Genomic DNA, 8,439 nt, shown 5'->3' on the forward strand with positions numbered 1-8,439 from the left:
TGAAGATACCTGTAAGGTATGAGTGGCGTGTTTGTCCTCTGCGGGTGGGTTAGCCTCTCCTCTCACATTAAGAAAGGAGACTTATCAAAAGGCCCAATCAGGAATCCTTTCTTAACTTCCTTTTCCAATAAAGAATCGACAGTTTCAGTTTCTTTTACAGCAGAAAGGAAAAAGAATGATTAGGCAACCATAACAATCCTGCAAAAAAACCTTGGATAAGTCCTGTTATTAAATAATTGACGAAGCAGTGGTTAGGATGATTTCTCAGTGCCTGTCCCAACTTTGGAACATTGACTGGGGTTAATGGCTTTATTTCTTTTTCACCTTTTTCATTAAGCAGGTTCATCTTGGGCACACAGATTTTGGGTGGCCGTCCCCGCAGTAACTACAAGTATAAACATATTTACAATTACATAGCAGCTTTTGCAGATAATGATTTATGATAGTCATAGAAGAGAGTTCGTCCATAAGTCAAAGCCAAGTCAGAAATAAATGCTAAAAATGTGTCCAGCTCGGCTCTATGAGACGGATAGATTTCGCATATGACATCTCTGTAAACCCCAAATGCCACGTTAAATTCAGCTAGTGTTAACATTTTTGAAAGCCGGGATCGCTGTCTTTAAGCATAACAGACACATCGGCGCAATCAACAACACGCTTCTCACTCCTTTCTGATCACAGCAATAACAGACTAAGGCATTTAAATAAGCCGCCCTGTTTGAAAGGAACCAATTGAGTGCTTAGGAATCGGATCAGCTGATAGTTCTGAGTATCAGCTGATAGCTGAGCTTGACTACGCTGTCTGCCTGAACTGACGCTGAACGCTATATTTATGGAAAAAGAAAAACTGTGATGGATCCATTATATGAACTATTTCAGTTCTCCAAAATTACCCAAATTGTCTGTGAGTTAGACAAGAGCTAAGTCATACAGAAGTTAATTTTAAACAACTATATTGTTGTAGTTGTCACTGGCCACTGCCAACTTCAGAGTATCCGAGGACTGGGGCGGTGACGGTGTGAGCGAGGAAAGAGGCGATGTCGAGGGGAAGGAGGAACCTGCTGCAGCCGAAGGGGTGGAGGGACGACTGGTGAGTGGCCTGGTGAGACGACTGACCAAGGGGGAGCCGGTGGGGCGAGTGAACCCGGAGGAGCCACTAGACTGAGGGTCTCTGGTGGAGCCGAAGGTGGGAGGAGCCAAGATGGAGCCGACAGGTTGACGGGCCGAGATGTTCAACCTGTGGCTCGACGTCAATGCAGGGACTCCCCAGAGATGGCGCAGCGCTGCAATCCGGCAGTGATGGGACTGGAGGACTGGCTGAGCTCTGTGGTAGTGGTGATGAAACGAGACTTGAGATGACAAAGGTAATCATCACACAGTTCACACAGGATAGAGCAAAAAAAAGTTCCCAGTTCTCAACGCTCTCTTTGAGTAATATAGATGATTCAGATAGCGGGTGGGAGTTGACAACTCCCCATCGAAATCTATCAGCCAGACCCCCGTTTCAGTTCCCTCGGCCGCTGGTGTCTCGGGCTTACACCCCTGGCCAGATCCACGTAGGGGCGCTTCTTACGGGGCAATGGCAAGCTCTGCCCTCTTATCCTCTGGCTCTGTCTCGCTCGTCGTGGTGGGTGGTGCCGCTCGGTCTGCGGGGGGCTCACGTGAGTTCTCCGCGGTCGATGGTGGTGAAACAGGCTCGGGGGCTGGCTGTGCTCTGGATCGGGGCGCAACGCTCTCCGGACACCTCATGACAGCTTCCCTCCAACTCAGTCCGTCTGGTGGTGTCTGGAAGGTTGATAGTGTTGTGGAAGTTAACCCCGATCCAGAACAGGTTCTTTAGGGTCTCGTCGTCCAGGGAGCTGGTGACGGCCAAACAAACAAAATCTTTGAAAAAATAAAAGAAATTATGGCTCTCCTGAGCCAGGACGATAAACTTTTGCATGTTTGTCCATATTGGGCGGTCCGATCATCTGTCACGTTATGCTTTAGGCAAGAAGGGGAAGACAGACCATGGTAACAAAGGAGTGGCGGGAAAACTGAACAAAGGAAAACATGTGACTAATAAAAAAACAAACTGTGACACTAACAAAATATGGTTAGGAAAATGGAGATAATATATGAAGCTGGGCATGGATTACTGGGTTCAAGAACAAGGCTGAATATGTGGGAGATATGATTGTATGTGTTATTCTGATCATTTTAATATTCATGTGTGTGTCAGCCTTGCATTTTGAAAATAATCAAAATGACAGTGTCCAACTTAGTTGGTTATAAAATGACCAATGTCGACTTAATAACGACAATGAATTTCCTGACATATATCCAAGACCACCATGGGTGCCAGGAGGTCCCCATGACAGAGAGTTTGGAGGTGACAGCTATTATTCTGAGGACGATGACATGTAAAGAGGGTTAAAAACAGCAGTCATCCATGTTACGAGATGGCGTTGTTTTGAAAGAATTTTGTTTTAACATGTCTGATGAAAATGTATGAAAGAATGTTAAAATATTTTTAGGTTGATTAATAATAATCAAAAGAGAGGAGTGTTATGGCAATTCATTTAACTTCATGTAATGAATGTGCTTGCATGACAACATGCAAGTTTAGTGGAAAATTACTGGGTAACACTTTACTTGAAGGGGTGTGCATAAGACTGACATGACATCTTCATAATCATGACATGACACATGTCATGAATATGAAGGAGGTCTTATGCATGTTTATGACAACTGTCGTTAAGTGTCATTCACTCAATTATGACATTTTTAATGCAAATATGACTGTTTGAGATGTCTTTGTTATGACAACTTGACATAAACCAATACATCATAAGCTGTCAGTGTCTTGGTAATGACAACTTGACATTACAAGTAGCATTCAATATAGATATGTTAAAATATTTAAACCGATTTAAACAAATAAGAGAGCAAGTATATAATCGATTCTACTCAACCCGCTCCGAGTGGAATTCGCACTGTCAAGTATTCAGGTGTATGGAGCTTATAATATGACAAAATGATTTGAATTTGAATTGTGCAAATTTGAATTATTTGCAAGTGTAATCTAACAAAATTTAATTTTAGGTGATAGTTTAAATAGTTCTGAATTTGATTTTTTTAAATGAATATTGAACATTTGAAATTTAACAAATTGAAATGTTTTTATGGCTGAATTTTATAGACATGTATTTTTGCTCTGAATTCTTATACTGCAAATATTCAGTTTAAAAAAATACAGATTCAAGTTTTCAAGATGAAGAAATTTGGAACTTCAAATTCATTTTTCTAAAATTCAATCTCAAAAATTCAGATCTTACAGAAAGTAGGTCACAGGTCATCCACAGGGAAGAGTAAAGGATCTCAGATAAGTTTGGCTGCACTGCAGTAGTTTTCTGCCTCAAACGCGGTGGTGGCTCAAGACAAGAGAATCCGTGTATCTTTCGTTCAGTCGTTTTTTTATTTAATATTAAGAGTAGAAAAATGAGAAAACAGCTTGAGTATTAGATTTCTAATATTCTAGTAATAATAGTCCGCTGCAGCAGTTGCATGGAGCTTACAAAACTTAACGTGTGTATTGCAACTTAGGCTACATTTAATTTTCTCATCAAACTAGACTAACGAATGGCTCGGCACAACAGAAGAGCCCAGAAAGGGCTTTTTCTCTGTGTAGACCAGCAGTTGGTCTGAATTTGCTATAATAGCCTATTTTCCGGACTGTATAGGCTAAGTCACGTTTTATCATGAAACACGCTGTGATTTATTCCAAAGTGACTCAGGCATATATATTGCATTTAACGTTAAATAATCTAAATGTTGACTTTCAAAAGTAGGCGCGCCAAGAAGGCTATTCTCTGTAGTTTGGTTCATTTTTGGTGAGCGCCAGAAAGATCTAAAGAGACCGTGACATCATGTTGTTTTATTTATTTTTCAATGGCATGATATTTTGTAGTCATTTTGAATACACACAAATAAAGATATACATTTTACTGTTTCGAATGATGCCATATTATATGTATGACTATAAATAACAGAGTATTAAGTTATTTCCCAGCAGTGGAACAAATCCAAGTGATGGCGCAGGCGCATCGCGCTCCCACACAACATAGTATCAGTCATATTACGATACATTAACAAGTCATGAATTCATGTTACTTCATAAGTAATTAATGATGAGTTAGTAATAATGTGCACAGCAGTTGTTTGTTATAAAAAAAACAACTAAAAACAAAGATAAAGATTATGTGTAGTTCTTTTATTTTTATTTATACAATTAAAAATATATGGACTTAAAAGAAAGTCCAAACATACCTATAAAGACACACATAAGACACGTTTACATGTAAAATAGGGAATAAGCTATAAGCTAATGCTAATTAAAGCATATATATTTAAACAAGAAAAAATACAGTTAAAGGTATAGCGGAGGATTTTTTTTACTTCCGGGTGGATAGTGTATACTATTGGTCCTCCTAATTGTCAATCATTCTGGTGAATCAATCAAACTTATTCAAAAAGTGGAGAGGGTGGGTCTTATCTAAAATCGGAAAGATCCTCCGCTATACCTTTAATTATTGTACATAACCTCCTGAAACCTCCCAAATACAACATACATGCAAACATGTCTTTAATTATTAATTCTGTTTACCAAAGAAATCAACATTTATGAGATAAAAATGCCAGCATTACCATAGGAACACAACCAATGTGCCGAGCGAGCACCGAGTGTGCCACTAATGAGTGTCCCACCAGAAACAAACCCTACATACTGTAGTTCCAGGAAGAAAAGTAGCTATTTCTAAACATAGGCCTAAATAAACTATGAAAATCAGAAAACATTTAAAGATCAAATTCAATTTATTAGTGCTAGTTTTTAGTCTATTTTCCACGTTTGATTAGACGGATCTGTGTAATTAATGGCTAAAAAATCATGTGCCATTCCAATTATTTGTTGCAAAGCTGCAGATAGTAGATTATGATATTACAGTTTAAATTATTGTAGTATTAAATTATGTTTAATTCAAATTTAGATTACTTCTTATTAATTCTTACGTAGATTGATTGATTTAGTTTACCCCTAAACGTTAATTAATGCATTAACTATCAAACATATACTAACATGTTTAAGGCTGATGTTATTCATGCATGAATCAGTATGACTCCTGTCCTGTTGTAGTTAAGGATTGCTCTTCATTGGTTCATGATTAGTTCATTTTTACTAATCATGAGTTAATGTTGAAGTAACTATTAATTCAGTTATTAATACAGCGTTCTGTCACAATCCCACAGTAACCCCAGCTGTCTCCCACCCAGCACCAGTTATATTTTTGACCATTCCTTCCACATGGACTGTTTAAATTACACTTTTTGTTCTTGTAATCTACGTTTTCTGATGGCGAGCAGTAATCCCATCCATACGCAGTATTGCACCAAAAGTAGTTTTCATTTTTTAGGTCACAGTCGTTGTTACACTGCAATCCATAATAAGACCCATAGTGCTTCTTGCCATCATTCCACCGTCCACTCAAATGAACGGGATCAATTCTGCTCAAATTGTCGTCTTGACCATCCTTCCCACACTTACTGCCATAGCTTTTAGACGTGGTGAATGAAGTTCAACTGTTCGAGGTTGTGATGGTCGTCCGATATCCCTTGCCAGTTATTATGTGAACAGCAAATCTTCTTGTATGAATATGGTCAATTTTAGTGTTTATATCCAAAAAGAAACGATGCTGGGAGATGTTTTTGTATTTAGCGCGCTCACCGCGATGTATGTTTTTTTCTGGGCTTGTGCAGCGTCACGCAATCACGCAGAATCTGATGACTGGCGTCAATGGTTCCGTTGCTTTCATTTTGATCATCAGTTGATGTTGCGATGATTTATATAAAAATATATATCGAGTCATACAGTTCAAGTCAAGCCAAGTCTCGAGTCATTTAATCTTAAGTCAAAGTCTAGTCGAGTCATTTTCTTAATTTAGTCAAGCAAGTCTCAAGTCCTTAAATTTGCGACTAGAGTCAAGTCATATGACTCGAGTCCCACATCTCGGCTGATTCATACACAAACAGACACAGGACGCATTCAGCCTAAGTTTTTAAGTTTTATAATTGATAGTACAATCAAAAATTTAAAGTCAAAAGACATCATTTTTATTATCACCAATATAATCCAATTGAAATAGGCTATCTTCATTTATTTTATAAAAGTCAAAAGTACAACAGTCTAATGATATTAAATGTACAGCTGTAACAAGCATTGTATATATATATATATATATATATATATATATATATATATATATTATATAAAACACTATAACACTTACTTTGATGTCTGTCTTTGGATGCCTTGAGGACAACTGTTAATAAAATTCATACAATTCATTAACACAAGGGCATTGCATAAAAACAAATTATTATTTGACATTATAAAATTGTATTACCTCTGAAGTTCACAACACTTTTTTCTTGTTGGTGAAAGAACAGCCTTATATAATAAGCCGATTCGTCAACCACACCTTCTCTGTCATGCATGAATCTCACACACCCACTTTTGTGTAGATGTACTGGTGTTGCAATACTATGCTCTTTACTATAGCTTTTGTTTCTTTTAATTAATGATGCTGCTCATTTTTGCTCAAGTTCGCAGATCACTTTTATTGAGAATAGCAAATAGCTACCTTCAAATAGCAATTCATACATCAGAATTGTTTGCTCTTTCACATTTCACCATAGTAAAAATATATCCTTCAAAGCAAAGTGTACACATGATGTGATTAATATAATGCACAAACTACAGTGATGTTACAAAACATATCATCTAATTCTGTTGCTGAATGAATGATGAGCTTACCTGAAATACTAAAGACTTATGCATTTTAGCAGCAGATTTTAATCAAATACTCAAATGTTTTTAAAACCATGACTATTATAACCAGATCTTTTCTTGTCGTGAATAAGGTACCTTTTATCTCTAGTATTGCAAATTTGTGTTTATGAATCTGTCCGCAATTTCAATTCAATTCATGGCAGCGAACTAGACTCTTTACGTAACATACCGATAAAAACATCTGTAAAATACTTGGGGATAATTATTACTGGAGATAGCAATCTAAGCGTCCAAGAAAATTTTGTTAAAAATCTTTCAAGAGCTAAAGTTATTCTCAATAATTGGATACAAAGAGATATCTGTCACAGTGTCTGGTTTGTGTATTCCTGGTCTCCACTAGAGGTCCTCTTCCCCACGGTGTCATCCACATATTGAACTGCATTCCCCACAATTCCTTGTCTGCACTCATCACTATTAATTGTGCCCAGCTGTTCCCCATCATGATTGTTAGTTCTGTGTGTATTTATACCCTGTCTGTTTCAGTGTTTGTTACGGAGTCCTTGTTGATTGTCACGTCACTTCTGTAGTCTCTTGCTTGCCTGTTCTTGTTTGTGTTTCTTGTTTATGGACTGTTTATTTGGATTTTGACCCCTGCCTGATGACTACGATTTTGGATTACATTTAAATAAACATACTGCTATTGGATCTTCCTGATTCCCGTGTGTGTTCGTGACAGAAGGACTCCGTCACACCTAGATCCAGCGGTATGTGTTCCAACTTCTCCTCCCCAGCCCCCGAGCGGGAGAGGAGAGATATGTTTGAAGGAACCCGCCTAGTCATCTTTCGTGGGACCCGGGGAGGTCGCAGAGGAGGGGGGCGAGTGGAAGTCCAACACCACTCTTCACCATGGCCCCCCTTCGATCCTGAGCAGGTGAGAGGCAGATCTGAGCCACCATGTCGCCGTCACGGACGGAGAAGGGGGAAGAAACACACGTTTGCCGATCCAGAGACTGTTCACGTCACGTCTGCCGAGCCTGTGTCTCCGGACAAGATGGCCGCCGCAGAGCCTGTGTCCCCTGACAAGATGGCCGCAGCCGAACCTGTTCAGATCACGTCGGCCCAGCCAGAGACTGTTCACATCACGTCTGCCCAGCCAGAGACAGCTCACGTCACGTCTGCCCAGCCAGAGACTGTTCACGAGCCTATGTCTTCGGACAAGATGGCCGCCGCCGAGCCTGTTCACGTCACGCCTGCCGAGCCTGTGTCTTCGGACAAGATGGCCGCCGACGAGCCTGTTCACGTCACGCCTGCCGAGCCTGTGTCTTCGGACAAGAAGGCCGCCGCCGAGCCTGTTCACGTCACGCCTGCCGAGCCTGTGTCCCCTGACAAGATGGCCGCCGTCGAGCCTGTGTCTGTTCCTGAGCCTGAGCCGGTGGCGTCTGTTTCTGAGCCTGAGCCGGTGGCGTCTGTTCCTGAGCCGGTGGTGTCTGTTCCTGAGCCTGAGCCGGTAGTGTCTGTTCCTGAGCCGGTGGTGTCAGTTCCTGAGCCGGAGCCAGTGTCTGTTCCTGAGCCGGAGCCAGTGTCTGTTCCTGAGCCGGAGCCAGTGTCTGTTC

This window comes from Scardinius erythrophthalmus, assembly GCF_964197995.2.
Source record: "Scardinius erythrophthalmus genome assembly, chromosome: 7".
Lineage (NCBI taxonomy): Eukaryota > Metazoa > Chordata > Actinopteri > Cypriniformes > Leuciscidae > Scardinius > Scardinius erythrophthalmus.